Source organism: Hyperoodon ampullatus, assembly GCF_949752795.1.
Source record: "Hyperoodon ampullatus genome assembly, chromosome: 1".
Classification (NCBI taxonomy): domain Eukaryota; kingdom Metazoa; phylum Chordata; class Mammalia; order Artiodactyla; family Ziphiidae; genus Hyperoodon; species Hyperoodon ampullatus.
Genome location: NC_136914.1, coordinates 164,580,955 through 164,606,407, shown reverse-complemented (window position 1 = coordinate 164,606,407; position 25,453 = coordinate 164,580,955).

The following is a 25,453-nucleotide window of genomic DNA, read 5'->3' as shown; positions in this document are numbered from 1 at the left end:
CATGAAATTTAAATTAATAGCTGATAAAGAATAAGATGGAATATCTATAACCTTATACCACATTAAAAACAACAGAAACGAAAACAAAAACAAAACACTAGTAGTCAATTCTTGGAGCCTGCAGCATGCTCTAGCTCTTCATTCATAAGTGTTAAGTAAAAGCAAACAAACAAAAAGTTGCAAACCAGGCATATCATGGTTCCATTTCTAAGAAAAATAATGGGTATGTGTCTCAATTTTCGTTTTGCCCATAAATTATTCATTTCTTTTTGTTTTCATGTATTTTTCATTTGGATTCAAACTTTTATGCTGGGTTTTCCTGAAATGCCTGGTGATTTATGTTTCTTTCTTCAAGGAATGAATAGCATGTTTCTTGTGTACCTGTTTAGACTTCAAGGATGCACTCAAGGTTGAAATCAATAACTTTATAAATCAATAACTCTGTTCCTCTAAAAGATAGCATTTAGGGCAAATAGCCTTTTGAAAAACTGATTAGGAAGCTGTGTGGAGTATGTGAGCCTACACTTTCTGCTGATTCACACACCAGAAAGAATGTTTTCAGGTGCCCTTTACACATTGGGCAGTTGGTAAATCTAATAGCCATTAAAAAAAAAAAGATGGATGTTGTATAAATTGACAGATATCCACTAAGGGGCAATAACCAAGAAACCACAGTTTTGTGTGTGTGTTTTGAAATATATAAAACAGATAAAATTAAATTACATTATGTTATTTCAACAATCTTCACAGCATTTTCACCAGGAGTAGATTCCATTTCAACAACAACAAAAAAAAAGATTTTCTTTGCTCCTCTGTAAGAAGCAACTCCTCATATGTTAAAGTTTTATCCTGAGATTGTAGCAATTTAGTCACATCTTCAAGCTCCACCTCTAATTCTAGTTCTGTTTCTATTTCCACCACATCTGCAATAAATTCTTCCACTGATGTTTAGAACCCTTCAAAGTCATCCGTAAGGGTTGGAATTAACTTCTAAACTCCTGTTGATGTTGATATTTTGATGTCTTCCTATGAATCAAGAATGATCTTAATGCCATTTACAAAGGTAATTCTTCCCACAAAGTTTTCAATTTATTTTGCCCAGCTCCATAAGAAGAATCTCTATCTATGGTGGCTATAGCGTCACAAAATATATTTCTTAAATAATCAGACTTGAAAATAAAAATTACTTCTCGATCCATGGGCTGCAGAATGGATGTTGTGTTAGCACGCATGAAAACAACATTAATCTCATTGTACATCTCCATCAGAGTTCTTGTGTGACAAGGTAAATTATCCATGAGCAATCGTATTTTGAAAATAATATTTCCCCTTTTCTTTCCTTTCGTTTTCTTTCCTTTTCTTTTCTTTTTTCCTTTCTCTTCTCTTCTTTTCCTTCTGAGTAGTAGGTCTCAACAGTGGGCTTAAAATATTCAGTAAGCTATGTTGTGGACAGATTGCTGCCACCCATGCCTTGTTTTTCCATTTATAGAGCACAGGCAGAGAAGACTTAGCATAGTTTTTAAGGGCCCTAGGATTTTCAATACAGTGAATGATCATTGGCTTCAGCTTAATATCACCACTTGCATTAGCCTCTAAAAAGAGAGTCTGCCTGTCCTTTGAAGCTTTGTAACCAGGCACTGACCTCTCCTCTCTAGGTATTAAAGTCTTAAATGGCATCTTCTTCCAATATGAGGCTGTTTTGTCTACATTGAAAATCTGTTGTTTAATGTAGTCACTTTCATGAATTAGATAGATATTCTGATTTACTTGCTGCAGCTCCTACATTAGCCCTTGATGCTTCACCTTGCACTTTCATGTTATGGAAATGACTTTTCTCCTTACACCTCATGAACCAAGCTCTGTCAGCTTCAAACTTCTCTTCTGCAGCCTCCTCACTTGTCTCAGCTTTCATGGAATTGAAGAGAGTTAGCACCTTGCTCTTTATTAGGCTTTGGCTTAAGGGGATGCTGTGTCTGGTTTCGTCTTCTGTCCAGACCAATAAAACTTTCTCCATATCAACAATAAGGCTGTTTTGCTTTTTATCATTTTTGTGTTCACTGCAGTAGCACTTCTAATTTCCTTCGATAACTTTTCCTTTGCATTCAAAACTTGGCTAACTGTTTGGTGAAAGATGTCTAGATTTTGACCTATATTTCTTTCAACACACCTTCTTCACTAAGCTTAACCATTTCTAGCTTTTGATTTAAAGTGTGAGACATGTGACTCTTCCTTTCAATTGAACACTTAGAGGTCATTGTCAGGTTATTAGTTGGCATAACTTCAATACTGTTGTATCTCAGGGAATAGGGAGGCCTGAGGCTAGGGAAAGATATGGAGGGATTTCTGGTTGGTAAAGTAGTCAGAACACACACAACATTTATTAAGTTTTCTGTCTTACATGGGTATGATTCATGGTCCCCCAAAGCAATCACAATTGTAATATCAAAGATCACCATAACACATGTAACAATAGTAAAAAATTTTGAAATATTTGGAGAATTATTAAAATGTGACACAGAGACATGAAGTGAGCAAATGCTGTTGGAAAAATGGTGCTGACAGGCTTACTCAATGCAGGGTTGCTACAGATTTTCAATCTGTAAAAAATGGCATATCTGTGAAACACAATAACCTGAAGCAAAATATAACAAGGTATGCCTATATTATTACTACTATTATTATTAAAAATTGAAAAATGCCATTACATGCTTACATTTTGACAGTTTTTTGTTGAGAAGTGAGGTCAAGAAATGGGTTCAATCTTCCCATTATCATCTCATTAATGATAATTCACTCATGGAGAGTTCCATGGGTTTGATGGCATTATTTGCTAATTGTACTTATAGGAGCCTCAAAATTCTTTCAACAGTAATAATAAATCCACCACTAAAGCAAGTTATAATCTGTTTTTAACACAATCCATGTTCATGAGCTTTTAAGCATGTTGTTTTGTCCTAACATTTAACACCCCCTCTTAGTCTCAAGATCATCTAAAATCAGCAAATATGTATTAAATATTTAAAAAGTTCTTACTAGGAGTCAGGTAATTTCATAGTAATAATTTTCAAACTTTCAATTATTTCTTTTTGTTTTTGCCTGTTACGTTATTCCCTCTCTTTTATTTGTTCATTTCTGTTTTTCTTTTTATTTATGAATTACACAAGCTTTCATGATTATGTCTTATTTGAAAATGGACTATAAACACGGGTAAGTCTTATGTGACATCCCATAATTCAGCTATCTATGTCTACCTATAAATCTGTATTTCTCTATACATTTAGCCTAGAAATATTTACTAAATAAATATTTGGACTACAAAAAAATGTTGGGGGAAACTATATATTGTGTTCAATTTTGTCATTTTACAGGTGAAGAAATTGAGATGCAAAGATGTGAATCAACTTATACATGATCCCACTGTAAGTAGAAAAGACAGTAAAAACACTCAGGTTTTCTGTTCAGGAATTTTTAGTATAGTTTAGGGTTTTCCAACTATAGTCCAAAATCATACACCAAAAATGTGTGTGTGTTTGTGTGTGTGTGCACTGTTGTATGTCATTTGAAGGTCAGTTGCTAAATATGCATCTTACCCATTCATAAATGGCAGTGATGGTAACATCAATGTGTGTATAGATATAACAGATATGTGACATTAAGATCTTTTTGTTTTGTGCACCTACAGTGAGTCACCTCAAATTAATTGTGACTTCCCAGCCCTCTTCCTCCCAAAGCTGTTTTTTTTATTTTCCTTATAGGAAGTTTTGTCCTTTCTTCTCTAGCAGAGCCACGTGCCTTGAGATTGACAACTAGACTCTTTGCAGATGTCAATTCCCAAGAATCAACAGCTCTGCCACATTGCTTCCAATTATGTTTGACAGTGTCCTTGTAAAAATCTTTTGACAACCTGTTTCAGCTTGTCAACAATGTGAATTACACTTTTCTTGCCTGGTCCTTCCTCCCCAGCAACAGATATTAAGCCAAAACAAACTACATGACCATGATGGTGAATTAAAGACTTAAGAGGATCTATCATGAGTGATAGATCACTCTTGAATGAATCAAAGTTATCATGGAGATATTGCTGATTAACTACATTGGTAGCCAATGATGAGAGTGTCATTAGGTGTGATGGTTCTGAATGCCACATTTATAGGAAGTCTGCATTTACACATTCATTTATACAGCAGAGTCAGGAATCATATCTCTGGATGCTGAAGGAACCTGCCAATGTGATATCTGAGCAGCTGTCTTTGCATATTGAGAAATTTTAAAAGAAAGGAGAAGTGCCAGGAGCTATAAAGGTGAGAAACTATCCCAAATTTTTAAAGGGAAGAACATAATTCATATCAGAAATTACAGATTTTTGGCACTACCTAGAGTAGGTGATTAAATACATGCTGTATTTGAATGCTTAGAATATGGAATGCCTCTAATTAGGTACTTGAGAAATATCTAATAATTGAATAGACTCAGATTGAATGGATTTAGTGTTCACTGAAGGACTGAATGGATCATTTAAGAGCAAGTCTTGCCAAACTCCAGTGCCTTGTTTGGATACAGTAAGTAAATATTTTATCATGAAGTTAACATGGTGAAATGAAAGCAGGGTATTATTTTTATTTTATTTGAAGGTGACTTGACAATCTTTTAATCATAAGTAGGCAAGAGTTTTCTAGGGAAATAATTTAGTCATCATCCTTAGCTTTGTTCCCTTGAGAATTTTATATGATTTGAATATAAAAGATCTATTTAGCAAATTCAGGCTGCGTTGAAGATCTGTATTTACCAGCATGTAAACTCCATGAAGGCAGGGAGTTCTGCTGTCTGATTCACTGCTTTATTTTCAACATGTGTTTTCCTGACAAACATGCTCAGTATAATTTTGTTGAATAATGCACAAAGCCAGGGAAAAGGGAATATGCAAAAAATTGAGTTCTTCAGCTCTGCAGGAACTCCAGTCCTCCTTAGGGATCTCTCACTTAGTCCTAGAGTTGCCAGTGAGTTGGTTCATGTTAATCCCCAATCGATTCTTGCCTGTTCAATAGTCCCCATAATTTTCCTTCTTTCCTCTTCTGTCCAGTTGTGACTTTGTCAGAGTAAATACTTATCAAAACACCACTACATTTGTACTCACTTGCCATCTCTATTGATGATTCCTAGACTGAAACTGTCAGTCCCAGAGGCCAAAAAGAAAAAAAGAAAAAGGTAAGAAAGATGCAACTGCCAACATACATGATACAACTGTTGCTATGAGGTTTTAAAATTATCAAGACTGAGAGCACTAATGTTTGGCCTGAGTGCTAATTCCCCAATGTGGAGGTTACTGCCTGGCAGTGGAATAGAAGTTTGAGGGGATAACTTTATTATGAATGTAAATATTACATGTCATATATCACTACTCCCGTGGCAAACATTTCTACCTTCATTGTGGCTTTGTTGTTATATGCACTTGTGTCTTCACTGTCAATATTCCCTTTTTCATTGCTATACAGAAAGTAACTGAGCAGGCTCAATACTTCTGCCCCTAGAAAGGCTTCCTTGAAGAGTTGGCCTTTGCCTGGCATCCAGGAATTTAGATTTCTTACCATTCCAAGAACTGATAAATGTAGCTTATCATGCTTAAACTCTTTGTACAAGCATATGGTTTATTCTACATACCTGCTTTCCCTTCAGGGGTCCAGAATTTTGGTACATAATGAGGCAGAGTATGTTTACATGACCACCCACTAATAAAAACCCTGGTGATGAGTCTGTAATGAGCTTCCCTGTTAGACAACATTTCACATGCGTGATCATAACTCATTGTTTGAGAAATTTTGTGCCTGGTATGAGACCACCATGAGAAGACCCTTAGAAGCTTGCCCCTGATTTTCTCTGGACTGTTCCATGTGCCTTTTCCCTTTGCTAACTTAGCCTTGTATCCTTTTGCTATAATAAATTATAGTCATGAGTATAATTATACACAGATTCCTGTGACTTACCCCAGCAAATCATTGAATCTGGACGTGTTCTGGGAGACTCCTCACACAATTGTCAACCACATTAACCACTACAGATTCTGTCTGACCCTCATGGTCCCTGGAAATTATCATAATTCATATATTTTACTTGTACTTGTTTTTATATTTTTTACTTTTGTTTTTTGCCCAATTGAGTTAAAACTCTAGTATGATCCCATAAGACAATATGAATAAAATTAATACTAATAAAATAGTAGGTAAAATTTATTGACCTTATTTATTTAATTTATTGAGATCATTTATATATTTATTCTTCTTTTTGGAAGGGCAGTATGATTAGTACTTAGAATGCATTTTCTCATTTAATCCTTACAACTATTACATGGGGCATGTAACTTTAAAGTCATAAGTTTATAGATTGAGAAATTGAGGCACAGGGAGATCAAATACCATCTCAAAATTCCACAGCTAAAAAGTAATGGAGTTGGGATTTTAAGCAAGAGTTTTGAAACATCAGAGTTTTGACACTCAATGCTTACATGGGCATCATTTTTCCTGTCTTTACCCTATGATCAGACCTCTTACTTGTCTCAAATCAAAAATTATGTTTCTTGCAGGTCTCTGTTTTAGGGTGATTTTTTTCACAAAAATACTCCTAAGTCTGTCAAGCATATAAAGAACATATGATGTGTGTACCTAACAGCAGCCCTCCAACAAACTGAGGAATATCTGGATCGTATAGGCAAATGAGTCTAGATTGTATCAGGGACAAAACTAAATCTCTAAAAAGCATTTAAAACTTTGCAGTATAGTTCATTCATTTCTCAACCTGCTGTTGCTTGAGAGCAAGGATTAGACCTCAAATAAGGTCGAATTCTTAACAACATGCACAGTTTGTGGCCCATGCTAGGAATTTAATTGTTTTACTTATTTATTTTTTCAATGTGGTTGATGGATAAGCATATGATTACTGAGCTACAGAACTTGTTTGGAGATTAGGTCAGATGGAATGTTCTCCAGAAAGTTCAACAATGGAGACACACTTTGGACTAGAGTTTTGGGCAAACAAGAAGTGTATTCACATTGTATTCATAGTCAAAAATGTTATAAATTCATAAAGTAAACAGGACTCAAAACTAGAGTAAGAAAAAAACTTTCATTTTCAACAGTAAGAAAAGTGGATGAGAGCATCCATGCTGCTAATCCATTAAGAAGAACTAGGTGCCCCTTTTCTATGATGTGTTAAATTAAAAATGCAAGTTTCAGTCCTGGGAGTATGAAATTATTACAATTTCATAAAAATTCATATGTGTGCATGCATTCAAATGTGTATATGTGCACACATATGTATGTGTTTTTAATGGGTATATATATTTTATATAATATTATTTTTGTATATTATATATTTATTTTTAAAAGAAAGAAATATGCATATCAGTTTTTCAATGAGGATTAACCTTTTGAAGGTTGGATAGATAGGTTTTGGGTAAACATTAGTTTGTATCATAAATATAAATATTACCTTTCTAACCATGGTGGGACTGTGAATTTCTAATGTTTTTTAAGTATTTTTTTCACCAAAATGTCTTTAACTCATAAATATTATAAGTTAGATTGATAATTCTTGTACATAAATATATTCATGTAATGTCAAGGGACGAAATGTATAATTACAAAGAAGTAGCTTGTTTATTAAGACTCTGCATGTATGTGTGTGTGTGATATGTATGTATATATTTCTCTGGAAAGTATACCAAACTGACTGTTTGGAATATATGTAAGACTTTTATTTTATAATTTGGTTATTTCTGTATTTTTTAACTTGTTTTCACTGAACTGGATTATTTTATAAAAGAAAGAAAAACAACCAATCCAAAAAAACAATATCAGGACTGACAGAACCAATAATTCTGATATCATGACTAACAGAAAGTAATGATGTCCTTTTATTTATGGAAACACAGGTCTTCTCTAGGTCTTAAGGGATGAGGTAAAACTCAAACTTCTAAGCCTGGCATTTAGAAGGCCCCAGAATCTGGCCTCAATATAACATTTTGACCTTAAATCCCATATCTATCATAAATTCCATTCTATAAAACTGTTTTACTCATATTCTCAGAAGGCACTTTGCAGTGTCCTGTTCTCACAATTACCCTCTTACCAAATTTTATTACCTGGAATGATTTTTATTTTTCTCTATACATTTTTTTAGTCCTATGTTCTATCATTATTTGAATTCTTCCTTCTCCTAAAAGACATGATTTCTCTGAAACCCACTTTCAGCTCAGCTTGTTGAAGATAAAGACAATTTATTAAACTTACAATGTTAGCTAGCATTAAGAATAGATGCTGGGATGTCTTAAGCCAAGTTCTAAGAGTAAAAGTTTTCCAAAGTTTATATACATTAAGAATGCTTTAAAGTTTTACTGAGCTCTTCCCACCAGAGCAACAGTCAGCTCTACCCACCACCAGGCCCTCCCATCAGGAAACTTACACAAGCCTCTTAGATAACCACATCCACCAGAGAGAAGGCAGCAGAAGCAAGAAGAACTACAATCCTGCAGCCTGTGGGGGGGGGGGGGAAACACATTCACAGAAAGATAGACAAGATGAAAAGGCAGAGAGCTATGTACCAGATGAAGGAACAAGAAAAAATCCCATAAAAACAACTAAATGAAGTGGACATCGGCAACCTTCCACAAAAAGAATTCAGAATAATGATAGTGAAGATGAGCCAGAACCTTGGAAAAAGAGTGGAGGCAAAGATCGAGAAGATGCAAGAAATGTTTAACAAAGACCTAGAAGAATAAAAGAACAAACAAACAGAGATGAACAATACAATAACTGAAATGAAAACTACACTAAAAGGAATCAATAGCAGAATAACTGAGGCAGAAGAACGGATAAGTGACCTGGAAGACAGAATGGTGGAATTCACTGCTGCAGAACAGAATACAGAAAAAAGAATAAAAAGAAATGAAGACAGCCTAAGAGACTTCATGGACAACATTAAAAGCAATAACATTCACATTACAGGGGTCCCAGAAGGAGAAGAGAAAGAGAGAAAGGAACTGAGAGAATATTTGAAGAGATTACACTCAGAAACTTCCCTAACATGAGAAAGGAAATAGCCACTCAAGCCCAGGAAGTGCAGTGAGTCCCATACAGGATAAACCCAAGGAGAAACACACTAAGACACATAGTAATCAAATTGGCAAAAATTAAAGACAAAGAAAAATCATTAAAAGCAGCAAGGGAAAAGAGATAAATAATGTACAAAGGAACTCCAATAAGGTTGACAGCTGATTTCTCAGTAGATATTCTACAAGACAGAAAGGAGTGGCATGAAATACTTAAAGTGATGAAAGGAAAGTACCTACAACCAAGATTACTCTACCCAGCAAGGATCTCATTCAGATTTGATGGAGAAATCAAAAGCTTTACAGACAAACAAAAGCTAAGAGAATTCAGCACCACAAACCAGCTCTAAACAAATGCTAAAGGAACTTCTCTAAGTGGGAAACACAAGAGAAGAAAAGGACCTACAAAAGCAAACCCTAAACAATTAAGAAAATGGTCATAGGAACATACATATCAATAATTATCTTAAATGTGAATGGATTAAATGTTCCAACCAAAAGACACAGGCTTGCTGAATGGATACATAAACAAGACCCATATATATGGTGTCTACAAGAGACCCACTTCAGACCTAGGGATACATACAGACTGAAAGTGAAGGGATGGAAAAAGATATTCCATGCAAATGGAAATCAAAAGAAAGCTGGAGAAACAATACTCATATCAGATGAAACAGATTTTAAAATAAAGAATGTTACAATAGACAAGGAAGGACACTACATAATGATCAAGGGATCAATCCAAGAAGATATATCAATTATAAATATATACACACCCAACATAGGAGCACCTCAATACATAAGGCAACTGTTAACAGCTATAAAAGAGGAAATGGACAGTAACACAATAATAGTGGGGGACTTTAACACCTCACTTTCACCAATGGAGAGATCATACAAAATAAAAATAAATAAGGAAACAGAAGCTTTAAATGACACAATAGACCAGATAGATTTAATTGATATTTATAGGACATTCCATCTATAAAGAGCAGATTACACTTTCTTCTCAAGTGCACATGAAATATTCTCCAGGATAGATCACATCTTCAGTCACAAATCAAGCCTCAGTAAATTTAAGAAAATTGAAATCATATCAAGCATCCTTTCTGACCACAATGCTATGAGACTAGAAATGAATTACTGGGAAAAAAAAAAAAAAACGTAAAAAACACAAACACATAAAGGCTAAAAAATACATTACTAAATAACCAACAGATCACTGAAGGAATCAAAGAGGAAATCAAAAAATATCTAGAGACAAATGACAATGAAAACACGATGATCCAAAACCTATGGGATGCAGAAAAAGCAGTTATAAGACGTAAGTTTATAACTATACAAGCCTACCTCAAAAAACAAGAAAAATCTCAAATAAAGAATCTAATCTTACACCTAAAGGAACTACAGAAATAAGAACAAACAAAACCCAAAGTTAGCAGAAGGAAAGAAATCATAAAGATCAGAGCAGAAATAAATGAAATAGAAACAAAGAAAATAATAACAAAGATCAATAAAACTAAAAGCTGTTTCTTTGAGAAGATAAACAAAATTGATACACCATTAGCCAGAAACATCAAGAAAGAGGGAGAGGACTCAAATCAATAAAATTAGAAATTAAAATGGAGAAGTTACAACAGACACTGCAAAAATACAAAGAATCCTAAGAGACTAACAACTCTAGGCCAATAAAATGGACAACCTGGAAGAAATGGACAAATATTTAGAAAGGTATAACCTTCCAAGACTGAACCAGGAAGAAATAGAAAATATGAACAGACCAATCACAAGTAATGAAATTGAAACTGTGATTAAAAATTTTCCAACAAACAGAAGTCCACTACCAGATGGCTTCACAGGTGAACTCTATCAAACATTTAGAGAAGAGCTAACACCCATCCTTCTCAAAATCTTCCAAAAAATTTCAGAGGAAGGAGCACTCCCGAACTCATTCTATGAGGCCACCATCACCCTGACACCAAAACTAGACAAAAGTACTACAAAAAAAAAAAATACAGAACAATATCACTGAGAAATATAGATGCAAAATCCTCAGAAAAATACTAGCAAGCAGAATCCAACAACACATTAAAAGGATCATACACCATGATCAAGTGGGATTTATCCCAGGGGTGCAATGATTATTCAAATATATGCAAATCAATCAATATGACACACCATATTAACAAATTGAAGAAAAAAAACCATATGATAACTCAGTACATGAAGAAAAAGCTTTTGACAAAATTAAACACACATTTATGATAAATACTCTCCAGAAAGTGGGCATAGTGGGAAACTGCCTCAACATAATAAAGGCCATATATGACAAACCCACAGCCAATATCATTCTCAATGGTGAAAAAATGAAAGCATTTCCTCTAAGATCAGGAAAAAGACAAGGATGTCCACTCTCACCACTATATTCAACATAGTTTTGGAAGTCCTAGCCACGGCAATCAGAGAAGAAAATGAAATGAAAGGAATACAAATAGGAAAAGAAGTAAAACTGTCACTGTTTACAGATGACATGATACCATATGTAGGGAATCCTAAAAACGTCACCAGAAAACTACTAGAGCTAATCAATGATTTGGTAAAGTAGCAGGATACAAAATTAATGCACAAAAATCTCTTGCATTCCTATACACTAATGATGAAAAATCTGAAAGAGAAATTAAGGAAACACTCCCATTTAATATTGCAACAAAAAGAATAAAATACCAATAATAACCTACCTGGGGAGACAAAAGACCTGTATGCAGAAAATGATAAGACACTGATGAAAGAAATTAAAGATGATACCAACAGATGGAGAAGTATACCATGTTCTTGGATTGGAAGAATCAATATTGTGAAAATGACTACACTACCCAAAGCAATCTACAGATTCAATGCAATCCCTATCAAATTACCAATGGCATTTTTTACGGAACTAGAACAAAAGTATGGTATGGTATGGAGACACAAAAGACCCTGAATAGCCGAAGCAGTCTTGAGGGAAAAAAACGGAGCTGGAGGAATCAGACTCCCTGACTTCAGACTATACTACAAAGCTACAGATATCAAGACAATATGGTACTGGCACCAAAACAGAAATATATGTCAACAGAACAAGATAGAAAACCCAGAGATAAACCCATGCACATATGGTCAACTAATCTATGACAAAGGAGTCAAGGATATACAATGGAGAAAAGATAGTCTCTTCAATAAGTGTTGCTGGGAAAACTGGAAAGGTACATGTAAAGGAATGAAATTAGAACACTCCCTAACACCATACACAAAAATAAACTCAACATGGGTTAGAAACCTAAATGTAAGACCGGACACTTTAAAACTCTTACAGGAAAGCACAGGACAAACACTCTTTGACACAAATCACAGCAAGATCTTTTTTGATCCACTTCCTAGAGTAATGGAAATAAAAGCAAAAATAAACAAATGGGACCTAATTAAATTTAAAAGCTTTTGCACAGCAAAGGAAAACATAAACAAGACTAAAAGACAACCTTCAGAGTGGGAGAAAATATTTATAAATGAATCAACAGACAAAGCATTAATCTCCAAAATATATAAACAGTTCATGCAACTCAATATTAAAGAAACAAACAACCCAATCCAAAAGTGGGCAGAAAACCTAAATAGACATTTCTCCAAAAAGACATACAGATGGTCAAGAAGCACATAAAAAGCTGCTCAAAAATCACAAATTATTAGAGAAATGCAAATCAAAACTACACTGAGGTATCACCTCACACCAGTTAGAATGGGCATCATCAGAAAATCTACAAACAACAAATGCTGGAGAGGGTGTGGAGAAAAAGGAACCCTCTTGCACTGTTGGTGGGAATGTAAATGGATACAGCCACTATGGAGAACAGTATGGAGGTTCCTTAAAGTTCTAAAAATAGAATTACCATATGACCCAGCAATCCCACTACTGGGCATATACCCAGGGAAAACCATAATTCAAAAAGACACATGCACCCCAATGTTCATTGCAACACTATTTACAATAACCAGGTCATGGAAGTAAACGCAATGCTCATCAACAGAAGAATGGATAAAGAAGATGTGTTACATATATACAATGGAATATTACTAGCCATATAAAGGAACAAAATTGGGTCATTTGTTGAGATGTGGATGGATCTAGAGACTGTCATACAGAGTGAAGTATGTCAGAAAGAGAAAAACAAATTTCATATATTAACACATGTATGTAGAACCTAGAAAAAAATGGTACAGACGAACTGGATTGCAGGGCTGAATTTGAGATACAGATTTTGAGAACAAACGTATGGACATAAAGGTGGGAAAGCCACGGGGGGATGGGGATGGTGGTGGGATGAATTGGGTGATTGGGATTGACATGTATACACTGATGTGTATAAAATTGATGACTAATAAGAACGTGTTGTATCAAAAAATAAATAAAATAAAATTCAAAAAAGAAAAGAGAATGTCCTACATCAATGTCCCACACACATACAGACATAAAAACATGACTGTAATATCCGTACTGTGAAAGATATTAAAGAATATTAAAAAGAGAAGGAGAAGTAGAGGTTTATACTATTTCACCTTAGGGAACCATTTATTTCTAATGTAATTTAAAAAAACTATTATAGTTTATTAAAATATTGTGATTTACAACTTCTTCCAATTAGCTTACTGACATTCCCCAGAGAAAGCCAACTTTTCCAACTCCCTAACTGCCAAATAATCAATGTAGGTGAAAAGTCACGAATCGGAGCACTGAAATAGGATGATATTTGGGGTTTGGAACTCAGCATCTTTGCTTACTACCTGTGTGACTGTGAGCAAATCAACTAAACCTTAGTTTCTCCATGTATAAAGTAGGGGTGATAATAATATTAATTGTGTGGAGTTATTAAAATTTATATGTAATATAAGTAAAGTTGCTGTCAATGACAAATCCACATCCATTATCATTTCAGGAATGATTGTCTATCCTCCTACTAGCACATCCATTATCCCATTACACTCCCCCCCAACAATGCTAAAAATAAGTATTATGGTGTGTTCTTAGCCTCATGAAACAGATGAAAAAATCTGTGATTTACAGAAAATAAATTATTTACTCAAAGACACAGCCAGAAAGGACCAGGTAAGAGTTGTTGGACTTGATGCAGTGTTCTTTAAATTATCTTGCATCTTTAGAAGACTGACTTAAATGTTCCAGGTAACTTCTCAATAGTAGTTGAACAAGAAATCTAAAAATAGAGCTACCATATGATTCTGAAATCTCACTCTTGGGCATATACCTGGTGAAAACCATAACTTGAAAGTGTGCTTGCAACCCAATGTTCATAGCAGCACTATTTACAATAGCCAAGACATTGAAGCAAACTAAATGTCCATTGACAGATGAATGGATAAAGAAGATGTGGTACATATACACAATGGAATATTACTTGGCCATAAAAAATAGAATGCAATAATGCCATTTGCAGCAACCTGGATGGACCTAGAGAACTTAGATTATCATACTAAGTGAAATAAGTCAGACATAGAAAGACAGATATCATATTATATTGCTTATATGTGGAATCTAAAAATATAAATAAACCTACCTCAACATAAAAAAGACCATATATGACAAACCCACAGCAAACATTATTCTCAATTGTGAAAAACTGAAAGCATTTCCTCTAAGATAAGGAACAAAACAAAGGAGTCCACTCTTGCCATTATTATTCAACATAGTTTTGGAAGTCCTAGCCATGGCATCAGGGAAGAAAAAGAAATAAAAGGAATCCAAATTGGAAAAAAACAAACAAACAAACAAAAAACTAAAACTGTTACTGTTTGCAGATCACATGATACTATACATAGAAAATCCTAAAGATGCTACCAGAAATCTACGGGTGCTAATCAGTGAATCTGGTAAAGTCACAGGATACAAAATTAATACACAGGAATACCTTGCATTCCTATACACTAACAATGAAGGATCAGAAAGAGAAATTAAGCAAACATTCCCATTTACCACTGCAACAAAAGGATAAAATACCTAGGAATAAACCTACCTAAAGAGGCAAAAGACCTGTACTCAGACAACAATAACATATAGATGAAAGAAATCAAAGGTAACACAAACAGATGGAGAGATATATGATGTTCTTGGATCAGAAGAATCAATACTGTGAAAATGACTGTACTACCCAAAGTAATCTACAGATTCAATGAAATCCCTATCAAATTACCAATGGCATTTTTCACAGAATTAGAACAAAAATTTTTACAATTTGTATGGAAACACAAAAGACCTCGAATACCAAAGCAATCTTGAGAAAGAAAAACAGAGCCAGAGGAATCAGACATCCTGACTTCAGACTATAGTACAAAGCTACAGTAATTAAGACAGTATGGTACTGGCACAAAAACAAAAATATAGATCAATGGAACAGGATAGAAAGCCCAGAGATAAACCCATGCACATATATTCACCTCATCTATGACAAAGGGGGCAAGAATATACAATGGAGAAAAGACAGCCTCTTCAATAGTGGTGCTGGGAAAACTGGACAGCTACATGTAAAATAATGAAATTAGAACACTCCCTAACACCATACACAAAAATAAACTCAAAATGGATTAAAGACCTAAATGGAAGTCTATAAAACTATAGACACTATAAAACTATAAATCTCTTAGAGCAAAACATAGGCAGAACACTCTTTGACATAAATCGTAGCAAGATCTTTTTTGATGCACCTCTTAGAGTAATGAAAATAAAGACAAAAATAAACAAATGGGACCTAATTAAACTTAAAAGCTTTTGCACAGCAAAGGAAAACATAAACAAGATGAAAAGACAACCCTCAGATTTGGAGAAAATAGTTGTAAACGAAGCACCTGACAAGGGATTAATCTCCAAAATACACAAATAGCTCATGCAGCTCAATATCAAAACAAACAAACAACAAAAAAAGTGGGCAGAAGACCTAAATAGACATTTCTCCAAAGAAGACATACAGATGGCCAACAAACATATGAAAAATTGCTCAACATCGCTAATTATTAGAGAAATGCAAATCAAAACTACAATGAGATATCACCTCACACCTGTCAGAATGTCCATCATCAAAAAATCTACAAATAATAAATGCTGGAGAGAGTGTGGAGAAAAGGGAACCCTTCTACATTGTTGGTGGGAATATAAATTGGGACACCCACTATGGAGAACAGTGTGGAGGTTCCTTAAAAAACTAAATATGGAACCAACATATGACCCAGCAATCTCCCTACTGGGAATATATCTGGAGAAATGCAAAATTCAAAAAGACATATGCACCCCAATGTTCATTGCAGAACTATTCACAATAGCCAGGATATGGAAACAACCTAAATGTCCATCAACAGAGGAATGGATAAAGAAGATGGGGTACATATAGACAATGGAATATTACTCAGCCATAAAAAGGAATGAAATTGGGTTATGTGTAGAGATGTGGATGGACCTAGAGACTGTCATACAGAGTGAAGTAAGTCGGAAGGAGAAAAACATATATTGTATATTAACACGTATATGTGGAATCTAGAAAAATGGTATAGATGATCTTATTTGCAAAGCAGAAATAGAGACACAACCTTAAAGAACAATCATATGGATACCAAAGTGAAAAGGGGGGGTGGAAGAATTGGGAGATTGGGATTGACATATATGCACTTATGATATAATGTATAAAATACATAACTAATGAGAACCTACTGCATAGCACAGGGAACTCTACTTAGTGCTCTGTGGTGAGCACTGAGTAAATGGGAAGGAAATCCAAAAAAGAGGAGATATATGTATACGTAGAACTGATTCACTTTGCTGTACAGTAGAAACTAACACAACATTGTAAAGCAGTTATACTCCAATAAAAGTTAATAAAAATCTAAATTTTTAAACAGAAATAGATTTAATTAACTTTAACCTCTATGATCTTGCACCATAAATTCAGGTTAGGCACACCTCCAATATTCTTCCATAACATCAGGCAAGATTTTAACATCAGATTAGAGTTTCCATCAGACTACTTCTTTCTTGCCTGTTACCTTTTGGTTATTCACTTCTAGATGCCATGTGCTATAAGAACAGTGACTATAGTTAGTTTGTGCACTGTGACACCCCAATTGTCTGGAACAGTGCCTGGTACTGGAGTAGGGAATTTCTAAATATTTGTTGAATGTAGCACAGACTAACCATTCTGGACATGTGCTGTTTTTCTTGTATAGAAGTACTGATTTATGAATGTGTTTTTAAAAATAATTCTTGGCTTCCTGGCATGTATCTCCTGGAATACCTACAGCCATTGTAAACCAAATGAGGTAAAGGATCAGAGAATTTTTTTCTATGAAGAAAATTATTCCTGGTAATGTGAGGTCAATGAGACTGTATGATGTAGAGAAAGACTCTGGCTAGGATACCAGGATAAATTCCCACTTTGCATTTTGGTACAGGGAAACTTTGAAAAGTTACAAAATGTATGTGTCTCATTTTCATCTTCTGTAAAATAGAAATATTGATATTGTGACAATTGCCATTAGGAAAAAAAGTATATGAAATGATTTCATGTTATAAGCATTCAATAAATGGGCATTCTCTGATCTTGATATTTTACTTTGCCCTGTTTGATTTTTTCGTCATACTATTTATAAAACAGCACATATATTTATTAATGTATTTATTGCCTGTCTCTCTCCAGTCAGAATGGAAGCTCTCTGAGAGCAGAACCTATTGTACACACTGTTATATTCCCACTGAGGACAATGATTTGAACAGATAGATGATTAATTACTATATGCTGAATAAAGGAATGTCACTATTTTATAAGTTGATAGTTCTTTTGGCATTCTCACTCTAAATCAACACACATATCTACAATTTGAAGATGTCACTATGTTTTACCCACCTGGGGCAGACCTCATTCCACAGAAATTCAGAGGATTTCAGGTTTCTTGGGGGATGAATGAGCATCAGATTGACTTATCTTCTGATTAATCTCAAAGTGCAAAACTAATTAACAATATAACTTGATTCAAATCAAAGTCCCTTAATTTTCCACCTCCTACTCTGTCCAACCAAATTTCAATCAATAACAGTATGTTAAAAAATAAAATGTGTGTTAACCATTAGCATTTCATGTACTCTGGGAATCTGTGTGGATACAACTCTCAATGTAACTTTCTCTTTCCCACTTGCCCTGTTTTCTCCCTTTCTTTTGATCAGCATTTGGTTTGTTTAATTATATCCCTTTGCATATTTCCTGGGTTTTTTTTCAGTGTTACCTTAAATGACAAATTTTCATCTTTACAGAAAATCTTTTCTGCAGTTGAACAGAACTATCTTGATAAATACCCACTCAGCAAAAATAAATTTACTATACATGCTTAAAATGAATATTAAAAATCATGGATAGAACAGGTGGAAACCCAAATTAAGTGATTTATGTTCATGTTTACATGGTTCAAACATACACAGTAAATAGAAAGAAACTATAATTTTTCATTATGACTGTGGCCACCATGTTGAGACACATCATTGTGATTTGAAAATCAGAATGTTTACTTTTAGAACAGATATCTAAAAAGTATGTTCTCCTCTAATAAAAGTATTTCCATTCTAAAAGACCCATTCACTTATAAATATTCTATATTTTCTCCTTTAATGTTGCCAGTTTTTTTTTTATTTTTAACGACATGAAAATCTCATTTACATGAGAAAAAAGGCAGCTGGGTTCCTAATAGAGAACTGAAACATAACTGCTTTAAAAGTGTGCCCTGAAACATTAATTCAAACTTTTCCCATCTTCAGTTGTTAGACATTCAGTGAAAAGGCAGTGATTGGTTATGGAAAATGTAAGGAGCACTAAAAATAAATTTTTCACGTAACCTCACTATTTTCTTAAAAAAGGAATGAAAACAGTGAGCAGTTGTCTCTACTTGGTCATTTATATTTTCCCTATCCTTCTTCTGATTTGTATTCCTACCAAAGAATTTTTACACCAGTTGAGATTTTCATCCTCTTTCACAGACTTAAATAGGAGCATCTAAACCAAGAAATTAGGAACATTGAATTTCAGAGGTTAAATTTATTATAGACTGAAACATGACATTCCAATTAAAATGAAGACTTTTCAAAGGGATCATCATTTCCTGAGTGATCCATTTCTTTCTGCCCCTTTTCTCTTTCATACTACATGTGTTATGGATGCTTTAAAGCAGTAACTCAAATTAATACATCTCTGCACCCATACTTGGCAGTGCTAATCATTCTTCAACAGTAAGTAATTTTGGAATGTTAGAAATAGCACTCAGACAACATTGAATAAAACTCATTAATTTTGCAAATGGAGAAACTTAGGACCAGAGAATGAAAATGGATTTTTATAGTGTACCTTCAATTTTGGGAATTTTAGAGTTACGATGATGTTGAGGGTGAGGAAGATGATAATATTATACTCAAATGAATGTGATCCAGGATAACCAATTAAGAATAACCAAGTGAATTATATTATTTACTGGTGTACTTATTCATCTAGGGTCTGCTTCATGGGTGATGTATATCAAGCAAATTATGCAAGGGATAAATTATTTTCCTGCTCTTAGTACTGTAGGTACAGCACTAGACTGACTATTTGATCCCTTTTTTACTTTTTTTTTTTTTACATCTTTATTGGAGTATAATTGCTTTACAATGGTATGTTAGTTTCTGCTTTATAACAAAGCAAATCAGTTATACCTATACATATGTTCCTATATCTCTTCCCTCTTGCATCTCCCTCACTTCCACCCTCCCTACCCCACCCCTCTAGGTGGTCAGAGTGCACCGAGCTGATCTCCCTGTGCTATGTGGCTGCTTCCCACTAGCTATCTATTTTACGTTTGGTAGTGTATATATGTCCATGCCACTCTCTCACTTTGTCACAGCTTACCCTTCTCCCTCCCCATATCCTCAAGTCCATTCTCTAGTAGGTCTGTTTCATTATTCCTGTCTTACCCCTAGGTTCTTCATGACATTATTTTTTTCTTAAATTCCATATATATGTGTTAGCATATGATATTTGTTTTTCTCTTTCTGACTTCACTCTGTATGACAGACTCTAGGTCCATCCACCCCATTACAAATAGCTCAATTTTGTTTCTTTTTATGGCAGAGTAATATTCCATGGTCAAAACGGTTGATGTTTATTGTGCGAGTATCTTTTTTTTTGCCAGTATTTTTTTAAATAAAACTAAAATAAAGACTGTTCAAATTTCACCAGTTTTTTTCATTGATGTCCTTTTTTCTATTCCAGGATCTAATCTAGGACACTAATTACATTTAGTTGTCATATCTCCGCAGCTTCCTCTATCTGTGACAGTTTCTCAGTCTTTCCTTGTCTTTCATGACCTTGAGATGCTTTGAAGAATACTGGTCAGTTTTTCTATAGAATACCCCTCAATATGGATTTGCCCAAACTCTTCTAATGAGTAAATTGAAGATATGCATTACTGGGGATGATACCACTGTGATGATATGTCTTTCTCATAGAAGACTAATTTGCAAACATTAAATCATTATAGAAACCATCATTACATCATTATGGCATTGTTTCTTGCAGCCACCATTCATTCATTCATCATTACATCATTATGGCATTGTTTCTTGCAGCCACCATTCAAAGAGTTCCAGTGCATCATTCTTTATAGTTTTCTTAGTACCCTCTTATATCATCTCTTTCAGTTGCTTGAAAAGATTAGTTTCAATTACATACTAGGAAATTAAAGCCCAGGAAGGTGATAAGACTTAATAGTCATGCAACTAATTAGCAGACAATTTATGCCTTAAATTTTTGCCTTCAGAGCCTAGAGCACAGATTTCCCAACCAAGTTCACCATGAAAACTTAAGAGTCTCATGACCTCGGGGCGTCTTGAAAAGATTCTTGTGAACTCCACATTTTCTTTCATTTCTAGTCACAAGGCCCTAATTAGACATGTCACTTTTCAGTTTCCTATGTAAGATTCATGAAGAATGTTTCAGAAGTTCATCATCGGTACATTGGCCTTCTGTCCTCTTTCTTCCTCCACTCCTGTAGTAATCCCATCTCTGCATGGCCATGAGGGAAATGAGTGCTTCTTACTTCCCCTAATTGGAGTGAGGTATGCCACTGCTCAGAGTTGAGAATTCTTGGTGTGCCCTCGAAATAAATCTGACTCCTGAATAATGATTTGGCTCTGCAAAAACCAGTGCCTTGGAATCCTGCTGAGGTGCTGCCATCAAAACAGAAAAAAATCAAATTTTACTCTGAATGGAGTCTTAATAACAGTTGGAAACTTCAGCCTCCTGCCTATAATTTATTTACAAAGAATCTTTTTGAAGGGAACTGTCTTGGAGAACTCTGTACCACTTTGATGTTTGCAAACGTAATCCTGTAAAGATAGAAAGAATATATATATATATATATATATATATATATATATATATATATATATATATATATATATATATATATCTTCAGATAGAAAATAAGACAAATTAAAACAAGAAATCTGTGTCCAGTAAGTCATATATGAGCTTTTGATTCTTCCATTTTTCCTATGACAAGACCCCTGCCCCTAGCCTAGTAATTGTTTTAAACATTTATGGTGAATGCTTTAATTTAGTTTTTCCATAAACATTTTTAGACAGTGTTTTGTGAAATTAGTTTTTGTTTTGTTTTGCTTGTGGGAGGAACTTAAGGGTCAGAGTGTTATACAGGGAAAGGAAGACAGCTATTAAAGGGTGAGTTTCCGACTGAATTGAGTACCCCCAAAATTCACAGGTCAAACCCCTAACACCAATGTGACTATATGTGGAGATAGAGCTTTTAAGGATATAATTAAGGTTAAAAAAAGTCATAAGAGTGAGGCCTTAATCTGACTAGTGTCCTTATAAGAAGAGGAAGAGACACCAGATTCTCTCTCTCTCTCTCTCTCTCTCTCTCTCTCTCTCTCTGTGCAATCACAAAGGAAAAGCTATTTAAGGACATAATAAGAAGGTGGCTGTCTGCAAGCCAGAAAGAGAGTTCTCACCAGAAACCAAATCTCCTGGCACCTTGACCTTGGAATCTTTACCTCCAGAACTGTAGGAAAATAAATGTCAGTTGTTTAAGCCACTCCATCTCTGGTATTTTGTTATGGCAACCTGAGCTGACCATTAAAGGGTGCATCATTCATTCAGCTATCACAGTAGGCAACTGAAGAATGATTTTAAGAATTGGTGCACCTAAGATTTATCTCCTCCCAAGGGACTAAGTAGCTGGAGTACCTGAATATCAACTCATAAAAGGAATTGGCTGATGACTATTCCTATGGCTTATCAATTCCTCCAGACATCATCTAGATGCAGAATGGCTTCCTGAAATTTAGGAAGAAAAAAAAAGGCCTCAGAAATGCATGCAGATCCTGACAGTTGGAAGTTAGCATGAGTATAATGAAGACAGAATGAATACAAGTATGGCTCCAACAGCATCTACTGAAACCGAAAAATAGATCCAGTCCAATTCTAGAAGAGCTCGTGCTTCTTAGTTTTCCCTGCAACGAAATTGATGCTAGAATCTGTAATGTGTGTACATCTATGTATGCATATGTGAAATGCATGCATATATGATGTGTGTGTGTATGAATGTGTATATAGGTGATATATGTGATATAGTCACACAAGGTACATGATTAGTGAAAAAAGAGGTCTCATCACCACTTATAACCCTGATCAGGCTAGCTATGAAGTTCACCTGTCTATATTATATCCACCCCCAGCCTCGTCATCTCTCTTCATGGCAAGTCCACAGAGAGGCTCACAAATGCTCACAAGAATGTTTTCTCAGTATTACAAGGAATCAGTCATGCTCTTCTTTGGCAGACTTGGTCCCATTGGTGAGAATTTTGACTGAGGTCTGATGCCTTTGAAGTTGTGTATAATACACTTACTCTAAAGCAGTTTCAGAAGTTGTCCAGGGAATTTGATGTTATTCAAATCAACATCTCCATCTCTATCTGCATCTTGTTTCCTTCCTGACCCTTTCATGTAAGCAGTGATCTTTCACCTAAATAGCCTGTCACTGGGATATGAAATAGTGTTCTGTTCTTGAATCACACCAAAGTTATAACACTAAGTTACTACAAAAATTCTTAATACAAACTTTGAAAATTAAATACATATCAACTATACTTCAATAAAATAAGTTAAGAACAGAAATCAAATACAGGACTGTAAAAGTAAAAACACTTCCTTTTTTTTAAGCTTTAAGCTCAACTTTTTAGATCTTTAAGCTTTAGATAGTAAAAAAAATCAACATGATATAATACATATCATATAATATGAAGTTATCATAATAATTATAATATGTGAATATTATAAAAGTTTTCATTTATAATAGTAACAAATAGTTGTGTAGAGTCTATGTAAATAAACCTTTAATGTCTCTGAAGGACACAAAAATATATTTTAGCAGAATAGAAGGCAAATTATGTTTTTGAATACAGAAACAGCATTTTAAAGATGTCAACTCTCATTAAAAATTATGCATTTCTGTAACCTGATAAAAATACTAACAAGATTTTACTGAAGCTATATAAAACTATTCTTAAGTCCAAATGTAAAAATTAAAAAGTTATGTATAATCAGGAAAATATTTAAGAAGAAAAATAATGAAGGAATATATAGTTGTAATAAAACTACAGAAATACATAGTCTATTGCTGTAATAAAACTACAGAAATACATAGTTTCTTGCTGTCACATGAATAGACAGAGATCAATGAAATGGTAGAAAATGTCCAGGAACAGATCTAATATTTATGAAAATTTAGTGTATCAAAATGGTGCCATTTCAAATTAGTGGAGAAAAAAATAGATTATACAAAAATTTTTTTGAGACAATTGGGTAGCCATCTGAAAAAGTTTTTAAATTAGATTGTCTACTTTGTACCTCATGCAAACTATTTAAATTAGAAAAAAAACATGAAACCATAAATATTCTAAAAATATCACATTAAAAATGTATTTGAAGAAGAAAAAAATTTCTAGCATAAATCCTAAAGTTCATGGAAGAAAACTGCAAACTCAACTACATATAAAGTAAAGCAAAAGAGTTTGCATCACAGTAAACCCCCAAAAATAAAAATTTAAAACTCAAATGATAAAAAAAAGAACAATCACTCTTGGATAGTTGAATTTAATTACAGACCAATTTATTTAATTTAATATGTAATGAGGACTCACAAAGAAATAAGACCAAGTTCAACACCCAGTAGAAAAGAAAAAAATGGGCAAAAATATAAACAATGAACAGAAAAAAAGACAGTGATTTTTTAAACTTGTGAAAACATTTTCAACATCAGTGATGAGAAGAAAACTATGAGTTGTAATTTTTATGATCAGGTTGGCAGTGTTAAAATATTTGAAATTAATGTGTTCAGAGTGGGCAGAAACACATTCTTGATGGCATTGTAAATTGCCATTTACAAAAGTTTACAAAATTGTAAACTTTGTTTTCTACAAATAAAGATCCCAAATGTCAATAACTTTAGCCTGAATTATATTTTAGGAATGCACCATATTGCTATCTACATGTATGCAAGAGAAACCAGTTAGAAGGAGAAAAAAAAATCAAATAAACAGTCTTCAACTGGGAACTAGTTAAATAAAGTAAGGCACACACTTGTGATGCACAGCTTTAAAGGAAGGTGGCAATTTTTTTTTAAGTTTAGATAAGAAAAATCTCCTAAGATCCTGCCTCAAGTAGGATAAACAAAGAATGGACAATGAATAAAATGCTAGCATTTGTGTAAAAACATGCAAACATGTATTTGCTTGTATATTCCTGGAAAAGAGGAATAGGAGCAAGAAGTAATTTTCAATATAGAAATTTATGCATAACTTGTGCCTGTATTACAAGTTAAAATATTTTTTTAAAGTAACAGTTTTGGCCTTGTTGATCTCTGTTTTTGTTTTCTATTTAATTAATTCCTGTTTTACTTTTTATTGTGTACTTTCTTATATTTCTTTTTATTTGATTACTTTTTAATATTTTTTTTACACTTTTCTGCTTTTAGCTTTTTGAATTTACCAGTTGATGTGGTTATCCTTCCTTTATGAATTTCGGTTTTCCTTTTGGATTCAGTTGCCTTTTTCCTTAGGCAGTTCCTTAAAAAGTTACGTCAATGGGCGTCTGGGAATGAGTTACCAAGTTCTGGCATTTCACAGATGTTTTTTACATTCATGGATCCCATTTAGAGCTCTTGTTTAACCTTTTTTTTTTTTTACTGGAAGTTCATTGGGTACCTGCTGTAAGATCACCTTTTTCTTTTATG